Source organism: Sorex araneus, chromosome 1, assembly GCF_027595985.1.
Source record: "Sorex araneus isolate mSorAra2 chromosome 1, mSorAra2.pri, whole genome shotgun sequence".
NCBI classification, from domain to species: Eukaryota; Metazoa; Chordata; class Mammalia; order Eulipotyphla; family Soricidae; genus Sorex; species Sorex araneus.
In genome coordinates this window covers 412831024-412851698 of record NC_073302.1, presented here as the reverse complement: position 1 = coordinate 412851698, position 20675 = coordinate 412831024, and the positions used below count along the sequence as shown (strand labels likewise).

At 34.7% G+C, this 20675-nt stretch overlaps 1 protein-coding gene across 9 annotated transcripts in view; it reads right to left on the bottom strand.

Moving 5' to 3' along the window:
* Window positions 1–20675, bottom strand: part of FOXP2 (forkhead box P2) — a 562025-nt gene that overhangs the window by 391634 nt on the left and 149716 nt on the right. For all 9 annotated transcript variants that reach the window (XM_055139128.1, XM_055139142.1, XM_055139146.1 and 6 more), the window contains exon 3: window positions 11924–12014. The gene's annotated coding sequence lies outside the window, so the exon portion shown is untranslated. The remainder of the gene's footprint in view (window positions 1–11923; window positions 12015–20675) is intronic.

Genomic DNA, 20675 nt, shown 5'->3' with positions numbered 1-20675 from the left:
ATAAGCAATAGTTTAGATACAGCTTTTAATAGTCCAATATTCTTCCACCTACATTGCACAGTGCCTATGGAGCAGTAGACATAAGTGGTTACTTAGTATCTCCTAAATCCTGCTAAAGGATTTTATACATTCACAATAACAAATTAACATTTGATTTATACTGAATGCTATATATCTTATCATGTGTTTTTACTGTTAAACACATAGAGATTTTTATTATAATACTTATTAATGCAGACACTTAAGCAGTATCCATAACACTGTATTTTTAACATAACATTTATCCTTTTCTAAGGATAAAACATATTTTAAACATCTATAAACCTATTCAGGTTCTCGTCTTAAAGTTTTCTTAACTCTCTTAACTAACACTAATTTTAAATTTGTAGAAATTCTCCAGTGCATGAAAATGTTAAAATTTTATAGTACATAATTATACATATTATTTTAAATGTGTACACCTGCTTAGAAAAGATATAGAATTTGGGAAACATGCTTGACTTTTATTATTAATCATTGATGTACCATTTTGTGGAACTCCAGGTGTTTAGTTCTATTCATATATACTAGTGTTGGTGTCATCACCTTCATCATTATCATCATCATCCCATTGATGATTTTTCTTGAGCGGGCCCAGTAATGTCTTCATTTCGTACTAGCCCTGAGATTTTAGAAGCCTCTCTTTATTCATCCTCCCCAAGGGGACGAGGCTTGGAGGTTCATTCAGGGTAAGGGGAATGAGACTCAGCAGTATTACTGGTTTTGGGATATGAATACACCACAGGGAGTTTGCCAGGCTCTCCCATCGGGGCAGGAAACTCTCAGTAGCTTGCCAGGTAGTCCGAGAGGGAGAATTAGGGTATAAAATGTCCCAGCCATGCGTTTCCAGGAGCTTGGTTTTATAGCCTCTGGATGTGGCCATATGTTGGCCGTTGATGGGGCAGTTTCTGGGTGTGACCTCCTCACTACTGGAAAACGGGGGATCTGGGTGGAAGAGGCTCAGTCCCGATCCCAGCAGGCTTGGAGATGTCAGCCCTGGGTCCCACACACCTGGCTTTCCTCTGCCGGTTCCTTCATGCATGAGGCTCATCCAAACTTGTCGAGAGTGGCCTTGAGCACGGCTGTGGCTGAGTTCTGGAGGCCTTTGGCTGCCCGGGCTCTGCTCGGGGCAAGGAGGGAACCTCAACCCACCACCTTCAAGGGCCCTGGTGAAGACAGCCAGGCTCAGGGGCTGTGATTAAGTCAATAAAAGAACTCTCCTCTTTTTGAAGCTAGCCATATAATTCTTTTGTTATTCTGAGGAATACCACTAGATTATTTATATTTCATTGGTATATACTTGATATTGCTTAAGTACCTCTATTTTGGGTTATTCTGAATTAATTTTTAGTGTGAGAAAATCTTAAAAGCCAAATGGCAGTAAAGGATTGTACTACTGACTGGCCGGGGACTATTTTTTGGTGGTTATTAATATACAAGAAAACGTTCTTTTGCTTTCTGGGGACACTCCTGGTGCTCATGGAAGGCCAAGTCTCCGAATGGCCCTTGTATGTATGAAGCATAAAGTTTTACTCAAAAATGTACTAAAATGCTGAGTTTTTTAGGTCCAGTGTTTTATGGGAAAGTGCAGGATTCTCACTAGAGTATGAGAATAATTTCTTATTTCTCTCACCACCCAGTTCTAATCTATAGAATTCAGAGGCTAGGAACACATAACAGTGGGTAAGGTGTTTGCCTTGCATGCGGCTGACCCAGGTTCAATCCCTGGTACCCTGTATGGTCCTGAGCCATGCCAGGAGCAGTCCTTGAGCACAGAGCCAGGAGTAATCCCTGAGCACAGCCAGGTGAGATCGAAAATGGAAACAAAAAAAAAAAACCAAAAAACACCAAAATACTTGAAGTCAGAACAGGGCAGAGCTAAGAAAGGAAGGAAAAAAAAACTATTTTGTGGTTAAGGTATTTCTTAGTCTATTAGCTGCTAAATAACAGCAACTCAATTAAATTTCTATTATTGAATTGGCAGGTTGATCTTTTTGCCTGCCTTTGAAATGTTTTCTGCATTTTTGTTATGATTGTGATTCTCTAGATAGAATCTTTTAAAAAAGAAAGAAAAGAAAAGAATTATATGGCCAGCTTCAAAAAGAGCTTTTATTGACTAATCACACGCCCCCATCACCTTCATAATTAAAAAAAAATCTATCCCAGATAGGAGATTAAAAAAAATGCACTAAGGAGAAAAACAAATGGTAAACTTCCTCAGAACTGAAGAATCTGTCCATAGAACCGGGCTTACATAAGAAGAAAGGAAGGGGCGGTTGGGTACTGGGACACTAATGGAGGGAAGCTGGCTCTCTGGTGATAACTGTGATTTTAGAGCAACATATTCATGAGAAGTATGACAGACCATATTATAAACCCCATACATAAATAAAAGTCATATTTGAATTATTAACCTGTTGAGTAGTTAAAATAATTAAATAATGCTGACATTCAATGAATTCTATATTTATTTTTATTTTTTTTTATTTTTTGGGGGGTTTGGTTTTGACTTTTAATGGCACAGCACTTCGATGATATTGGTGAGAACAGGTGAGCATCCAAAGATGAACAATTATACCTCCAGTTCCAGATCTCTCTATAACAATTTTTTCACACCATACAAGGACTAGACAGAACATAAATACTTTATAAGATTTGTTTAAACAGACATATAAGATATAAAGAATCATATTTTCAATATCAACCATTCAAAATGGAACTCAAAAGCAGAGCAGATTCAAGAAACATTCATCTCTATTTCTGTTATGTAGCTAGCAGTGCAGTTGAGTAAAAGAAATCTGATTAAAACTATAATTTAATTTACTTAAAGGTGCTGTAATACCCTAAAACTCTCATTAGCAGGAGATTTATTCACAGAAGTAAATAAAATAATTATGAAGCTGAAGAAATAACTATATAAGCCATTTTACAAGAGAGATAGATTTTTCCTTCTTTCAATGAATGTTTAAAGCTCTCCTTCAAGCTCTTGGTAAATCTATTGATCTGTGAAACACAGAGCACTCCAGGGAGGCAATTCAGTTGACATTATATATCAAATGATGAGATGAATAATGATCATACCATTTGGTAATTAAACGTCTTACAAACCTTTTAACTGACTAAACGTCAAAAAAGTCAAAGGAGGTCAAGCATATTGTATTTTTCATTCTCAGATTAATTACATAAACAATAATGTCAAAGCACAGAAAAAGTAAGAGGACAAAATAAAATCATATTAAAATATTTTTAAATGAAATATATATAAGGTATCTCGTTCACTACTGTTTGTAAATGCAATGTGGATTTTTAGTAGGAAAAAGTCTTTTTTATTCTTAAATGTTTTTGCTGTTAAAGGTGTCACAGAAGCACATCAAGCCACTTTGGATGTTCGAAGAACAACATGTGGCAAATTTTAACTATGTTCAAAGAGAAAAAATACATGACTAAGATAATGTGGATTATGAAGGACAGAATCATCTGAATTTCACTGTATAGCTTTTTCGGTTTGGGAGGGTGGGCTAGGAGTGACCTACAGAAGTGCTTCAGGGTTATGTAGTGTTGGGAATTTGAACCAGCATTGCCAGAGTGCAAGGCGAGGCAAAGATTCTGTAAATGTCTCACTATCTCTCTGCACTTCAGTTCATAGTTTTCACATGCAAATTATATTTTACCATAGAGAATTCAATGAAACAAATAGGCAGCAATGACAAAAACAAATAGTGTTACAGAGTGTTACAGAAATGATAAAGTATTTTGGAAAGTAGAATTATGTACACAGGAAAAACCAGAACAAGGGGTGACTAGAGACAAGGCAAATTTAAAAGAAATCAAAGTTGTATATCTGGATCTGATTCACTAAACGTAGCTCATCTACAAATTCCTCATATCAGCAGTTCAGCATTTTACTATAATTTTAGAATATAATATCAAGAGTATGAAGCATATCACATGTAATACTTTCCTAATCTTGAGAACTTTCTCTTAACACAAGATTTATAGAAGGGAAGTTTACGTTGAAAACCAAAATTTTAAAGACGTTAAATGATTTAAGTGTATAGTAAATCAAATGTACTTCTGGATAGAGGAAATGTCTCTGATTACATTTCTGATTACAGAGTAACACACAGAAGTCATAACAATCAAGATAATTATAAAATATTAGGACACTAGTACACAGTCTATAGTTATTTAATATATATTAAGTAATTACAACACTTGAAGTCTTACTGTGAGAAAAGCTGAAAAGTGCTATTTCCATACATTCAAAACATAATGTTTATATTTACCCAGCCTTGCATCTGAGAAACCCTACATTCTCAGTCTGAAAATGACTGAGCCCTAAGGAGGAAAAGGGGTGAAATTCAAGGTGCAATGGTGGAGGGATGAGTGTTTGATCATTGTGAGATTATAACCCAAACATGAAAGCTTGTAACTATCTCATGGTGATTCAATAAAATTTTAATTTTTTTAAAAAAAAGAATAAAAAGTTCTTGATTTGTCAATCATTTAAACAATGATTTGCCCAAACATTATTTAAAAGGGCACAGAATGATTGTCAAAGTGTAAAGATGGGTCACTGTTCATATGAGCATCACATGATGTATGCTTTGCATCAGATGGCAGAACAGTTAAAAATCTTTTTAACTTAAATAATGGCTGTGAGAAATGATTAACTCCAGGTTATGCACAGGCAAAAAAAAAGGTGCATTTAGTTGATAGAATATTCACATAGGCAAAAATTACTACCTGGAAACAAACAAAAGAAACAAATTAGCAAAATTTTAATATTAACTATATATTTAGGGGAAGATAAATGGAAACTGCATTTATTTAAAAAAAAACAACAAAATAATTACTGAAAAAACTAATCTGATAGATTATTTTTAAGACTGAAGAGCAATGCTATCTTCAATGATTAGTAAGTTCAGAAACTTTTCTGACAAAAATCTTTTATTGATATTTCTTCTATAAATATTTACTTTATTTACTTTTAATCTAACTCAGGCAATCAAATAAGAAATCTTCATTTCTCTGCAACATACATTTTAGTCATCTTCATTCAAATGCTCAAATCTTGTATTTTACAAATTAGTTACTGAATGTTTTTATAATAACCAAAAGTAGTGTCATTATAATTTTACAGAATTAGAAACCTGAGATCACTCTAATTTCTTATGCTTTCCACCCCAAAATTATTTCAAGTAATAATTTATATACAGGATATTATTTAACAATTTTTTTCTAAAACAGTTTTTATTCATAAAAGGAAAAATATATCAAGAATTTAGCTTTCCTATCATTAATGAATAAAAAGATTACTAGTATCTCTTAGTAAGATAAGATTTACTGTTATTTTCCAACTTCAAGATTCTAGAGTGCACTTTGGCAAATCCACTCATTTGTGTTGTTTATTAAATTCTCTGAAGCTACTGATCCATGTATTTAACAGTCAGTAAAAAAATGACAAAGAAGCATCATGACATTCTAGTCTTAAAAGTTCTTACTCTGATTACTGTCTCATAGAGGAACCATTACTAAAGACTAAGAAGTAATATGGCAATGAATAATTATACATAACACGTAATTGTACTGATAGAAACTAATATTTAAGTCTAATATCACATCAATACGCATTCTTTATATAGTGAACATGAAATGTATTCACTTCTGTTTCACTGCTTTGCCTTCATGGGTTTAAACCTAGCAAATTATTCCATTTGATTTCAGAGAATTCTCATATGGCAATCTATTTTATTTACTATAAATCTTCAATAAAACGGTTCAGTGAACATTAGCAACTCTGAGACACAAGTTTCAATCAGACTTCAGGCAAAGGCGTCAATCTATATTAGACCTACTGTGCTGGGGAGTCTCAGCTACAAAGTTGGATAAAGCTGAGCAAGAGTGAAAATTTGAGCAAGCTCTAATAAAGTCACAGTGAAGAGAAAAAAGGCTCTTCTCCAGCTGCCTCTTTTACATGCATCACTTATACAATATCAGGTGCGTGGTTCAACATATGAGGAGCTCCTTAATAAGAATGACAGCTAAAAGGAGATTTCTGACTAGAACTTTATTTTACATGACATCTACAGTAATAGTCCTCTGTTCTCTAGCAGGCAATAGTAAAACCTTGACTTTCCAACTGTAAAAAATAAGGGTTTTGCCTTCACTCCTTGGTCATGAAGAAAAAAGCAAAGTAAAACATTTAAACTGCTTAGCAGTTCCCCTATAACATTTTCATATAATCACTAACATAACAGGGCTTCCAATGGACTTTCCCTTACAAATTTGCATGACATTTTAAATATAGCTGCTGGATTAGTTTTTAACCACAAAACAATCAGTAAGTTTGAGCAACAACTCATTTTTGAAAATGATATCATTAAAGACTAATTCCAAGAAATGTGGGGCAGTACTGTTAGATGCCGTGAAAATGTCTCCCAAAGCACAAACTTTGTAATAAGTGATGCTGGTTCATATTTGATATGGGCTGTAAAAAGCAGATTATTGTAATAGTGCTCTTCCCAGCAAATAAGACCATTAAAAATGTACTCAATGTTCAGTTGAATTGAAAAGGAGAACAGTTAAAATCCATATTTTTCTATTTTTTATAATGGTAACAGTTTTTTACTATTGTATTACTTTACATCATAATTTTAAAATTATAAATGTAAACTTTTTAACGTAAGAATAAGTTTTTTTATTTCTCTTACTTTAACACCATGCTTTTGTTAATATTTTAACAGCAGTGAATAGCTAATAAGAATAAAATTCAGAAGGATGGTTTACCATAAATGTATAAAAAGCATTGCTGATACTCGATGATGCTTTTCAAATTACCTTTCAGAAGACCAAGGTTTTATTTTTCTAATCAACTCGCCACTACAAAGTACAGTAGCCCTAATATGTGTGCATATATCTAGTTTCTTCCATTCTTTATTCTCTATTCTTTAGAACTATGCAAAGATATTAAATAGAAAAACCACTATTTTGCCTGTTTTTCAATATTAGTTTTATTTCTCACATAAACAGGTCTATTGAAAAAATTCTCAACAATATCATATCAAATTCCCACACTGTCGCAACAGCACCCAGACGTCGAGAGTAACTGCGGAGGAGGAATCTATAACAGTGATGTGATCAATGATGGAAACTGAAAGTGAATTCTGTATAATCTGTAAAAATCAGCATGTAATATCAGTGTTCCAGATAAATCTAAATATCTCGTTTTCTTATACTAGGAAAATTCACTTATAAATATGTGCCTAATTCTCCACTACATTTGCTCAGAGACCCTAACTTTGTTATACTATTAGTAGTCTATTCTTGGTAAAGACAAAAGCATTTTAAATTTGTGAACATAATTTTAGGGATAAATTATATATTAATAATCTATTACTATATAACAAATTTTCTCCACTAAGAGCAGCTGAAAACAAAACAAAAAAATATATCATCTAACACAGAAATCGGACATTCTGGGGATAATTGAGGTTGAAAATTTCCCATGAAGTTGCAGGTTATTCCCAGTTCCTCTCGGGATAATAGCCAAAGGATTTTGTGCCTTCACTAAAGAGACCCCTCCACGGCCCCTAGCTCCTTGAGAGCATGTCATGAATGAGAAAAAGAGGGGGGAGAGAGTAAGAGAGGGAGGGGGTGAGAGAGAAAAGCCAAAACATATATCTCATGATTTTGCATAACCTAAAGTAAAATGCAACATATCATAATCTTTTCCATGTTCTGTCAGTTATATAGATGAATACTGATAAATATGAGAGGGACAAAGCAAAATGCTTCATTTCCTAAAAGATGGAGACGATTAGGGACAATCTTAGGAGTTACCAACCACAGTCTACCCGCTGATGTATTTGCCACCTACAGTTATTTCTAAATGGGCAAGTTCTTAAACGTGATTTATAGAATGGGGAGAATAAATGAACAGAAACTTCCTGAAAAAAAGAAATTCAAATGGCAAAAAGGCACATGAAAAAATGCTCTACATTGCTAATGAGCAGGGAGATGCAAATCAAAACAATGAGATATCCACTTACACCACAGACTCTGGCACACATCAAAAAAGAGCAAGAACAACCACTGCTGGTACAGATGCGGGGAGAAAGGGACTTTCCTTCACAGCTGGTGGGAATGCCAACTGCTCCAGCCTTTTTGGAAAACAACATGAACATTTCTCAAAAATACTAGAAATTGAACTCCCATTTGACCCAGCTATACCACTACTGGGAAACATCCGGAAATGCAAAAAATTACAGTAGAAATGACATCAGCATTTGTATGTTTATTGCAGCACTGTTCACAATAGCCTGAATCTGGAAAAATCCTGAGTGCCTGAGAACAGACTGGTTAAAGAAACTTTAGTACATCTACACAATGGAATATTACGCAACTGTTAGAAAAAATTAAATTATGAAATTTGCACACAAGAGGATGGACATGGAGAGTATCATGCTAAGTGAAATTAGAAAGAAAGGGACAGACATAGAATGACTGCACTCATTTGTGGAATATAAAGTAACATAATAGGAGACTAACACCTAAGGACAGTAGAGATAAGGGCCAGGTGGCTCCAACACGACTTGAAAGCTGGCCTCACATGCTGGGGTAAAAGGCAGCTGGTATTGAGAAGGGACCACTAAGGGACAACTCAGTAAATGATGGTTGGAAGGATCACTTGGGATGGGAGACGTGTGCTGAAAGTAGACTATGGACCAAACATGAGGACCACTTAATACCCGTATTGCAAACCATAACACTCAAAAGGAGAGAGAAAGAGGGACTGTGCCTGCCATACAGGCAGGGGCCAGGAAGGGGTGGGGTTGGCAGGAGGTTTACTGGGAACATTGATGGTAGAAAATGGGCACTGGTGGAGAGTTGGGTGCTCGATCATTGTATGTATTACTGAAAAGTTATCATTAAAGTTTGTAAGTCTGTAATTGTTTCTCATGGTGATTCAATAAAAAAAGGTGATTTATAGTCTGAAAGTAAACTTCAAGTACTAAATAGATAGGTTAAAGAGGCAAAGACAAAGAAAGAACAAAAAGTACATAAAGAAAAACATTGAAATGGGCCAGGCCAAAGCACCACGATACTCAACTCTAAGTTGAGAGCATGGTCATGGACAAATGCTGTCATGATCCAAAAGTAACAATGAGACTAGGACCCTGCTGGGGTTAGGCAGACTAATATGACCTGAGGACTGTGGTCTGGGGTATACTTTAAGTTTGATATATCTCTTACTGTGCTCATACAGAGTGACATTGCTAGAAATAATAGAAGTAGATTTACTACAACTAATTAAGTGGATTACTGAGGAAAGAAGAAAGCAATACACCCTGAACGGGATCCCACCCTAAGTGGATCTCCTAATAATCTGGAGTAATCTCCTTAGATGAGATTTTGTTAATCTCCTGGAGGAGTGATCTTACCCCTCTTTGTTGACTGGTTAATGTTCAACCCACCTTTGTGTCACCACCTTATGCAACTGCTATATAAACTAAGACTGTTAGAGAAGTAAGAGAGAAGACACAGATGCAGAGCACAAAGTGAAAGAGAACCAGGGACTCATCGGAACCAGAAGCAGGGGAAAGAAAGAGCACAAAGTGAGTTAGAAGTACGAGTCAGAGTCAGAGTGAGAGTCAGATTGAGAGCAAGAAGGACTCCAGAGAGAGAAGCAGTAATGCTCCGGAGAGAGAGATCGAAGAGAGAGATTGGAAGAAGAGAGATCAAAGAGATCAGAGGAGAGACTACAGAGACAGGGACAGAGATAGAGAGACAGACAGAAGAGAGCACAGCGGCACACACAGAAGCAGAGCACAAGGAGGAGCCATCCCGATCTGGTTCATACACAGCAGCTTGAGAGCACGAACACGATCGGCGAGAGAGAGAGAGAGAGAGAGAGAGAGAGAGAGAGAGAGATAGTGCCTCCCAAAGAGGCCAGGAACTACACACACACAATAACCCCTTATGCGTGTGCTTTTATACTTTTTACAAACTAGTATGTCTGAAAATACCTATGTACCAGCTAGTAAGGTTTTACAATAATCTGAAAAAAAAAACAGTAATATCTCTCCCCCATTTTTGCTGTTTATGAACTGAAGTGCAAAGTTTTAAGGATATAACACAGGTAAGAAAGTTAATGTCCTTGAAGGGATTAAAACTTCCTGTCTTCCTGACTTTCCTTGTCTCTCTATTACTTTATTATTCTTATATTACAAGATCTAGTTCTACAGTACATAATTTTATAAAAACCTAAGAAAAAAGCATGTTTCAGAATGTATTTTTCATGTGAAGGAACTCTTAGCATTATGTATATACATATACAGTAATACATGGCTGGTTTTCATTAAAAATTTTCTTAAAAATATATTATCCAAGTCATTTGTATAGAAAAACTCCAATTAGTAAGTTCCAGAGACAGGTCCAAAGATCAACTTCAAACAATTTTGTCCTCTTCAGGAAAAAGAATTATTTTCTTAAAATTGTTTATTTTATGATACCATGATGTTTACTGTCAGCTAACCCTGCTATAAATATAAAACCCTCCCACTATTATTAAAGCAAATGTTCTATTATTTAAAACATGACAATTTAAAAGATCTTTAAATCAACTGAGCACAGTCTATAGTGTGTATAAATTACATACCTAGGAATAAAAGATTGAGGTTTAGGATATACAGTCTAATAACACCAAATTATTTGTTAATTTACTGGCATGTAAAGTTATATGCAAGTTATATATATTTTTCAAAACATTCAAATAGTCTTCTAGATTCTCAACTGAATAACAAAGAGTAATAATTTCAACCTCGTAAGCAATGCAGAATAAAGTTAATGAGCTTAATGAATGAGTGATGCTGACAACGAACATGGAACATGAAAAACTGTAAAAGCTAAATAACAAAGTAATTATTGAAGTTACATATCTGAAAAATGATGAATGCAGTACAAAACAAGAAAAATCTTACAATTAAACCATCAATGTAATTATAACACCCTGACAAAAATATTCTTAGGGATGTAGGGATCTTTATCTGATAAAGTTCAAGAACTGGGTAGAGAAATAGAGACAGAATAGGGAGGAGCCTGAAGACACTCTTCTGATTGTGAGCCCTCTCGAAGAATTCTAAAGGAGACAGGCACTATGGTGTCCCTCTCTCTGGGAATACAGCCTAGAGAACTTACTGTGAAAATTCTTCACCTAAAATTTCTAGTTGTGCACTTTTTATAATATATCATCACAGAGTTAGCCACCTCTACAAATTGGTTGATTTGACACCCTAGGTAAATAGTGGCAGTGAAAAAGTAATTTCACGAAACTTTATATTAACCAATTTATATGAAAATTTAAAGGCTATATCTCTTATAAAGTCATAGCAGCCTTCTTTCAGCGTGCTGACTTTGTTCAAAATCATTAATTAAAAAGCTCAGATTAAAACTGTAGATATTAAATATATATCTCATTAGATTTAAAGAAGTTCAACTTTAAAATTGAAGCATGTGTTCTAACCATTTGATATACTGTACCTCAAAAGAAAAAGTAAAGGAAAATAAAACTCATAATTTTCATGTCAAAAGCATTTCCTGCCAGAATTTCAAAACAAATTTACATTCTGCACAAATCCAAGTTATTTTTTTAATGAGATGTAATATAATAGAAAGAATACTTCAAGAAGTAAAAGAGGACACCTAAGAGGTGAAACAGCCGCAATATTCTTATTGCCATACATAACATTTTTTTCTGATTCACTGATTAATTTTTTAAGTATCTGAGCAAAGATAAACTAACCAAAAGAATTCAAGAATAAAATATTCATAAAACAAAACCACAACGAACAAAAGAGAATTATAAAAAGTTCACATCACATACCTATTTCTTCCAGAATTTCCTCAAGACTTTTGAGTCAAACTTGGTATGGAATACTTAGTAAATTCAATCCCAGCATCACACTTGAGTAGTCCTGTTAAGGTACAAATAATTGTCAATGCTCTGAAAATTAACTTGGAGTTAAATCATAATTAGTTTGATATGATTTCACAGAACATAAAACATTTCATACTTAAGTAAGGAGAATTATTAATGTATTCATTATTTTAAGAATCTTCAAATATGTGTGAAAATGCTTCACTTTAATTTAGAGAACCTTAAATCCTTGTTTGATACAAAGCAAGGATCACAGAGTCAGCATGAAATGCACTTCCAAGAGATGCAAATTTTATTTCCCACTCTTACACTGATTTGGCAGGTTTAAACTTTTTGGTGATTAAATTTTATAATTTCTAGAATAAAATTATTTATGTTTCAAGGGTCCCAACTGAAAACATGACTGATTTCAATGGCCTCTTCAACACATACTTAATGAGCATGTTAGGTTGGTTCCACAATTAACAAATTGGTAGTAAGCATTTTCTCCTAATAATCACAATTTAAGAATTATTACTTTAATGAATTTTGAGTGCTGTTCTTCAGGCCCACAGCTTATTTAACCAGCCTCTTTTGTCGTTTATTTCATCTTTAATCTGAAGCCTTAGTTATTCTTCACTAAATTAAATGTTCTGCAAGTACAATAAAATTATACGACTTAGGAAAGTACAGAGAGGGAACAGGTTTTGGCTCCCATACCATTCCCGAGGGACCCGCAATTCAACAATACTGAAAACAACACACAAGACCCAAGTACATGGCAGGAAGCACTGACTACCTCCTATTATTATTTTTCAAAAACTAACAGACTTCACTTTCCAATTCCTTCTTTCACAGTTATTTTAAAATATTTTATGTGCAATGTGTATACTCTAAAATTCAGCCTTTTAATTAAATAATTTATTTGTCATTTGGTACAGATATTCAACCCCCATTAATATGCAATTCAGCAACATTTTTTATAATTCCAAGAGAAATTCTATGCCCAATAGTTATCTTGACGCAGCTCCTTTATATTAGTCGCAGGAAATCTCGAGCCCATTTTCTACCTTTACTTACTATCTGATTTGCACATTTCAGATGAAAGGAATTAGATAATACATGATTTTTTCTGATGGGGCTTGTTTCATTTATATTATCTTAAAAATTTACTCATGTTATAACATATCAGTACTATTCATTAACTATCCCCTCTCTTTTACTACTATGAAAACACTGCTATTAACAATATACAAAGTTTATTTTTTGTTGAGGATCAAATCAAGGGTCTCATACATAAGAGATAAATCCCCAGTCCTCTGCACAAATTTTTGTGTGAACATATGCTTTCATTACTCTTGAGGATGTTCTTATAAGCAGAATTCTCAAATCATATTTATTACATGTTGAAGAACTGCCAAACTACTTTCTCAAGTGGCTGCATTATTTTATAACCCTAAGGAACATAAAATGATTCTCATTTATGCATATCTTCACCGGGTTCGATTCCTCGGTCCTTTTCAGAGAGCCTGGCAAGGTACCGAGAGTGTCTAGCCCGCAAGGCAGGGCCTGGCAAGCTACCCGTGGAGTATTTGGTATGCCAGAAAGAGTAACAAGAAGTCTTACAATGGAGACGTTACTGGTGCCTACTCAAGCAAATCAGTGAACAATGGGACAACAGTGCTATTATATTCATAGTAGAAGGTAAGAGGTGGTATTTCTTTGCTGTTTTAGTTTGCATTTCCCTGGTAAGTAGTAAAGTTCAACATATTTTCACATATTTTTGGACATTCCCTAATCAGCTATGGAGAAATCTATTCAAATTCTTGCACATTTAGAATTGTTTTATTGTTTTGGTTTTTGAGCCCATACCGACCTGTGCAAAGTAAGTCAGGATTACTCTGTGTATTTTGCTCCAGGGTTACTTCTGACACTCTGGGGGACCATATTAGGTGGCAGGAATCTAAACAGGTTGGCCTTTTAAAAGGCAAGAACCATTCCTGCTATCCTATCTTGAGGCCCCAATGTGATCTGCTCTTCATGGACTCTAACACCCTATGTATAAGTAGCACTGTAGCACTGTAGCACTGTACTCCCATTGTTCATCAATTTGCTCGAGTGGGCACCGGTAACGTCTCCATTGTGAGACTCAATGTTACTGTTTTTGGCATATAATATATGCCATGGGTAGCTTGCCAGACTCTGCTGTGCGGGCGGGATACTCTCAGTAGCTTGCTGGGCTCTCCAAGAGGGAAGGAGGAATCAAACCTGGGTTGGCTGCATGCAAGGTAGCACAGTGGGTAGGGCATTTATAAGTATTTATCAAAAATATAAACTGGATTTTATTTTACATTTTTCTTTATATGCCTTCTTTTCTCATTAGTTTAATCAAATTAGTGTTTTGATAAACACTAAAATATTTATACAATAAATATGAATACAAAAAACTGATTAAAAATAAAGTAATAAACCAAAAAGTGACAAGCACAACATTAAGAAACATAGGTGCAAACATTGATAATTTGTTGCTTATATGCATCTGTACTTAATATGAAAAGACTGAAGACTTGCATTCTTATTAAAATAAGTTTATGTTTTAATTGGACTTCTGACTCTGCATACACACATTAATTTTATAATGGCAGAATATAATAAAAAATAAAGAAATTATTTATAAATAAAAAACATCATCACAAGATATACATTGAATGTCCTTTTAGTAACAAATCTTGAAACACAAAAATTAAAGCATCATAGACTAATAATAAGTTATGATGAGGATAATTTAATTATATAACAAAGCAACATGTTTTAAATAATAATTTTTTAAATCTTTAAATTAGTCAAGGAAAATAGTGTTAACTAGAAAAAGCAAAACCAAATCTATCAAAGTTAGTTCAAAATCACTCATAAGAACACATTTACACACTGTTGATTGTGGCCAATATACCAAACCCATGAAAGGGACATAAAATTTTCTACAGGTGCTATAAGAAAAAGAATAGCTATGGTATGAAAGAGTTGTCAACACAAAGAATAAATTCTATTGACCAAGATATGGAATGTTCACTATAAGTATCTCAACTTGGATGATAGAAGTGCGAAATTTATCACCTACATAACCCAGGAAGAAAACATTCTTTCAGCAATCATAAACTTTCAAAATAAAAACAACTTGAATTGAATAACATTCAGAAAAATGATTTTATCTTTTCTTTTACTCTTATTTTTTGGTGGGGGGGGTAGGCAGGGGAATTACACCCAGCAGACTCAGGACTACTCATGATGCTCAGAGCACCATATGGTGTTGAGAATTAAAGCCAGGTCTCCATAATGCAAATTAAGCACTCAATCTATTGAGCTACCTCTTTGGCCCAGAGCATTTTTTTTAAAATTACTCTACTAAAATGTACTGAGTTAGTCAATGCATTATCTTCTGAACTCAACTGAATTCTAGCAAAGGAAATAGGTTTAAGATGCTGAGATGAAGATTGCACTCATTTTACAGCATTAAATCTCCCCTTTAATTCTCATTTCAGAGATCTATTAAAATTCATTTTAAAAAATATCCAATTTGTCTATAGCAAAATATAAACATGTAATTTATAACAAAATACTTTAGTCGTCTACTTTTTATTACATTATTGCATATCTAACTCAATAGAAGCAAGAAGATTGCTCAAATTTTTCTGAATTTAATCTGAGTTCTTAGCATAAACAGGAAATAAGAGTGGGTTGCATATTCACAGAGTTATAAGACAAAAACTGCCAGCCAAGAATACTTTACCCTTTAAGATTATCATCCAAATATCATATAGAAGGACTTTCATAGACGAACAAAACCTAGCATAGTTTACCAGTATGAGACCTGCACTAAGTATAAAGTTAAAAAAAAAGCCCTCTTACCATGAAAAAAAAAGAATAAAGAAAATATTAGTCACAAGTTCTTGAGCAAGGTAATAAATAGCAATAATACAGTAACAAAAACTAAAGCAATGCTAACATGAGAAGATCAATATAGAATGACAGGAAGAAAACAGCTGAACGTTGAATTGATATAGCCAAATAATGACCAGACAATACCATAAAAAAAAACAGTTTTTAGCTATTCAAAGTATAGAGGCCCTGCATTACCAACCCATCAAAACTACAAAGATGTGATGAAGAGGCACATAAAAATGAAAAGGAATAAAGACAACCACCATGGTGAAGAAACAAAAACGGGAAAAACACAAGAAATACAAAACAACCAGAAAACAAAATATAAAAATACAGAAAGTAAGTTCCAAATATCAACACTATCTCTTAGGTCAGAGAGACAGTACAGCAGGTAGGCTTGTCTTGCACATAGCACTTCTCTTCACTTTGATTTGATCCCTGAAATGACATATGGTCCCTCAAGCATCACCAGGAGAATCTTTGAGCACAAAGCCAGGAGTAAGAACTGTGAGGCACCAGGTGTGGCCCCCAAATCAAAAACAAAAGGAAAATAAAACAAAACATAACACTAAATATGAGTGATCCAAACTTGCCAAAGGGAAAGAGAAGGAAAAGCCTAGCTGGCTGTATCAAAAGCACTGGATACCTTTGTACAATGCATACAATTGCATAGTTAAGAGTGGAAGGTTAGAACAAGGTTTTTCAAACATATATTGCAGAGAAAAAGGCACAAACTTTTATCATCAGATCTGATTAAATGAACCTTTCAGGCTCATAGTGGTAACCAAGCAAATGTGTCACCCATATCTGCCCTCTTGAGATATGTATTTTCAAACTTTCATACTTTAACACTGAAATGAGTATGGGGCTCTGTCTCTGCTTTGGATACAGCCTCTTTCTCTCTTGAGCATCAATCTCTCTCTCTCTCTCTCTCTCTCTCTCTCTCTCTCTCACTCTCTCACTCACTCTCTCGCTGCTCTCTTTCCCTCTCTCCCCCTCTTCCCCACTCTTCATAAGGACTTCCAAGTAAAACCTGTTCTTACTTCACTTAAAAAAAGATAATTCAGGGGGTTGGAGCAATAGTACAGCGGGTAGGGCATTTGCCTTGCACTCGGCCAACCCAGGTTCGATTTCCAGTATCCCATATGGTAGCCTGAGCACCGCCAGTGGTAATTCCTGAATGCAGAGCCAGGAGTAACCCCTGTGCATCGCTGGGTGTGACCCAAAAAGTAAATTATTATTATTATTATTATTATTGCTCAAAAAGGTTATGAGACAAATACAATTATATATTTTACATCAATATATGTACCAACATGAGGTCAAATATACAAAACAATTATTACCAGGCCTCAAGGACAGCAAGTGACAGCACACAATTGTAGGAGATTCTCAACATATTGTATTTAGCAATAAACACATCACTACTTAGTCAAAAGATTAACATGAAGATAAAAGAGTATTTATTAAGAGATGGACATGATATAATGTAGAAATTTAAATCCACAAACAGATGAATATGCATTTTTCTCAAGTGTCCATAACACATTCTTCAGGTAAGATAAGCTGAGACTCACAGGAATTTTAATAAAATTGTAAAGAATTAAATCACATGAAAAATATTTTCCGTATAAGACTAGAAGTAAAAAAAACTGGGGGAATAAAAACAAGTATGTGGAGACTAAACAAATGATTCTGAACAATCCTTCAGAGTCAATGAAGAAGTCAACGGAGAAATAAAATATGACTAGGAAAACAATTAAAGATATGAGCTGTTAGATTGTATGGGGTGCAAAGCAAAAGCAATTATGGAAATACATGGGTATCAGACCTACAGCAATAAAAAGGAACAGTCTCAAATAAATAGTAATTTAATAATAAGTCTCAAATAAATAAATAATTTCATCTGATACTTAAACTAGAAACTATTCAGGTGAAGTTGCCAACAACACATACAAAGAATTCATAAGAGACAGAATATAGTAGCAAACAACTATATTCTCAAAAATGGCCAGGACAGAAGAAAATGGCAAAATATTTTGTTTGTTTTAGAGCAACACTGGGTTGTGCTCATGGCTTCCTCCTGGCTCTGTACTCAGGGATAACTCCTGGCAGGGGGTTAGGGGCCCCTATGTGACGCCAGGGATCAAAGCCCCGTAGGTCATATGCAAGTGAACACACTCTGAACGCACTCTGCTGGCTGGACTATCACTCTAGCCCCCAATGACGCAAACTTTTAAAACAACTAGGAAGAAATAAAAATCTTGATAGGATCAATAAAAAATACAGAAATCAAAATAATAATTAAAATTCCCTTAGAATAAAATCCCAGAACACTGCACAAGTGAATTCTATAAAACTTTCAAAGAATGCCGAGGCTGAAACTCTTCCAAAATCCAGAGCAGGGACTCTCCCAGACACATTTTATAAGACAAATATTCTAATTCCCAAGTCAAAAAAGACAATATGCACGCAAGCGCGCGCGCGCACGCATGCACACACGCACACACACACACACACACACACACACACACACACACACACTACAGACAAGTATTTCAAAAAACAGATGTAAAATTCCTCTACAAAACACTGGCATGTCAAATCTGACAACACATTAAGAGAATCATTCATCATCATAACCAAGAGCAATTCATCCTAGGATACAAGGATAGTTCACCTACATAAATTAACTAATGCAATCAACCACACAGGCAGGAGAAGATAAAATTCACATGATCAGTGAGATGAAGAGTCATTACAGGGTAGCTGCCTTGTGCATAACTAACCCTGGCTCTATCCTCCACACTACATATGTACCTCAAGGACCACACAGAGTGATCCCTATGCCCAGAGCCAGAATAAGCCCTGAGTAACACTGAGAGTTCCCTCCACTCCACACACACAAATTTTAATCAGATCAATAGATGTCTAAAAAGTATTCCAAGATTCAACATTTAACTATTAAAAACACTGGATGTAGAAGAAATAAATAAAACTGGGTGTAGAAGGAATAAATATCAATACAATAGGCTCCATCTATGAAAAACTCACGACTAACATAATAAAGTAAAAAATTCTCAAAGCTTCTTTATTCAGATGAGGAACTAGATGAGGATTCCACTCTCCACTACTTTTCATAGTTTAAGAGGTCATATACTGAACAATTAGGCAAGAAAAAGACAATAAAAGAGGAATCCAAAATTAAAAAGAAGATCATCAATACTTGCAAATGACATAATAATGCACAGAAATCCCTAATGCATCATCAACAACAAAAATCTACCAGAAAGCATTTTCTTCTGTGAAGTCATAAAACACAAAATTAATCAGTTGCACTTCTACATTCAAACAATGGAATGGATCAAAGAGACATTTTTTAAAATTCATTTACAATTGCTTTAAAAAGAAAGAGATAAAACAAGCGCATTAAGCTTATAAAACACATAGAAAGAACTATCTGCCAAAAAACTATAGACTATTATTAAAAGAACTGGAAAGATATCCAAGGTTTTATATTGGAAGAACAAACATGTTTTAAACGGCCATCTTCATCTACCCCAACAGGAAAACTCTATTCTGCCAAGTGTACTTCTACATTCATTGCAGCACTATTCACAATAGCCAACATCTAGAAACAACCCAAGTGTTTAAGAAGAGATGACTGGATAAAGAAACTCTAGTGTGTTGAGTCTCTGTGTATGGATGTGTGTAAGTGTGTGCGTGTGCGTGCGTGCTCAATACTTGGCAATCAGAAAAAATGAAACCAGGCCACTTGCTGCTATGTGTATGAAATTAGAGTATTTCACTGAATGAAGTCAGTTATAAGGAGAGAGACTGGTACAGAATCTCTCTTCTATGTGGGCTACACAGAAACGTTAAAGGAATAGCAAATGGCCAAAGCAACAGAACATCAGATCTGGCATATAAAGTGGAACTGATGACAGAGGGAGAAAACAGGTCAGAGAGATGGGGGATGCTGGGATTAACATAACATTAAATGGTGGAGGGAAGTGGACACTATGGTGGGGGTGTGGTGCTGAAATGTGGTATATACGAAAAAACTATCATAAACAGTATACTAAATCATGGAGTCTCGAATAAAAATTTTAGAAAGTACTTAAATGGCCTTCGTGGGGGAGGGAAGTGAGCGATGATTAATGGAGGTCTGACTTCACCAGCAGCCCACATCGCAAGTAGCACCACACACAGCCTCCGTCCTGCCACTGAGTCTCTCATACTGAGCCCACTGGTCTGGCTGGCCACTGCCCAGGAGACCTTCACCCAAAAGAAATGTGGGGAAAAAAATCTGGTCTATAGATTTCATGGCTTTCCTGTCAAAATACCATTGGAATTTATCAAGGAAAAAGAAATAAAACTTCTCAACTATTCTAAAATATAATTCAAACATATTTATGTCTCTAAAACAATTATGAAACAAAATTACATAAATGGAAGTAATGCACTCCCCGAGGTTTAAATATATTTTTTAATTGCTATGGAAAGAGAGAGTGAAGAGTATTTTACTACTATTTTAATTAATTTTCATGGTTACGTAAGAGTAAATCAGTAATATTAAAATATTTTGATACTTGAATATTTTACATAAGTGTATGTTTTGGAAGTGAGCAAAATTTTCATTTAAACATGACCTTTACTGTCACCCATTTCTTTAGAAGGATATCGCATTTGTTACATTTGCTACTTTTCCTTCTAATAAACCTTAATCATTGAATAGCATGTTTTGCAATGATTACATTACTACCTTGTTTCTAACTTG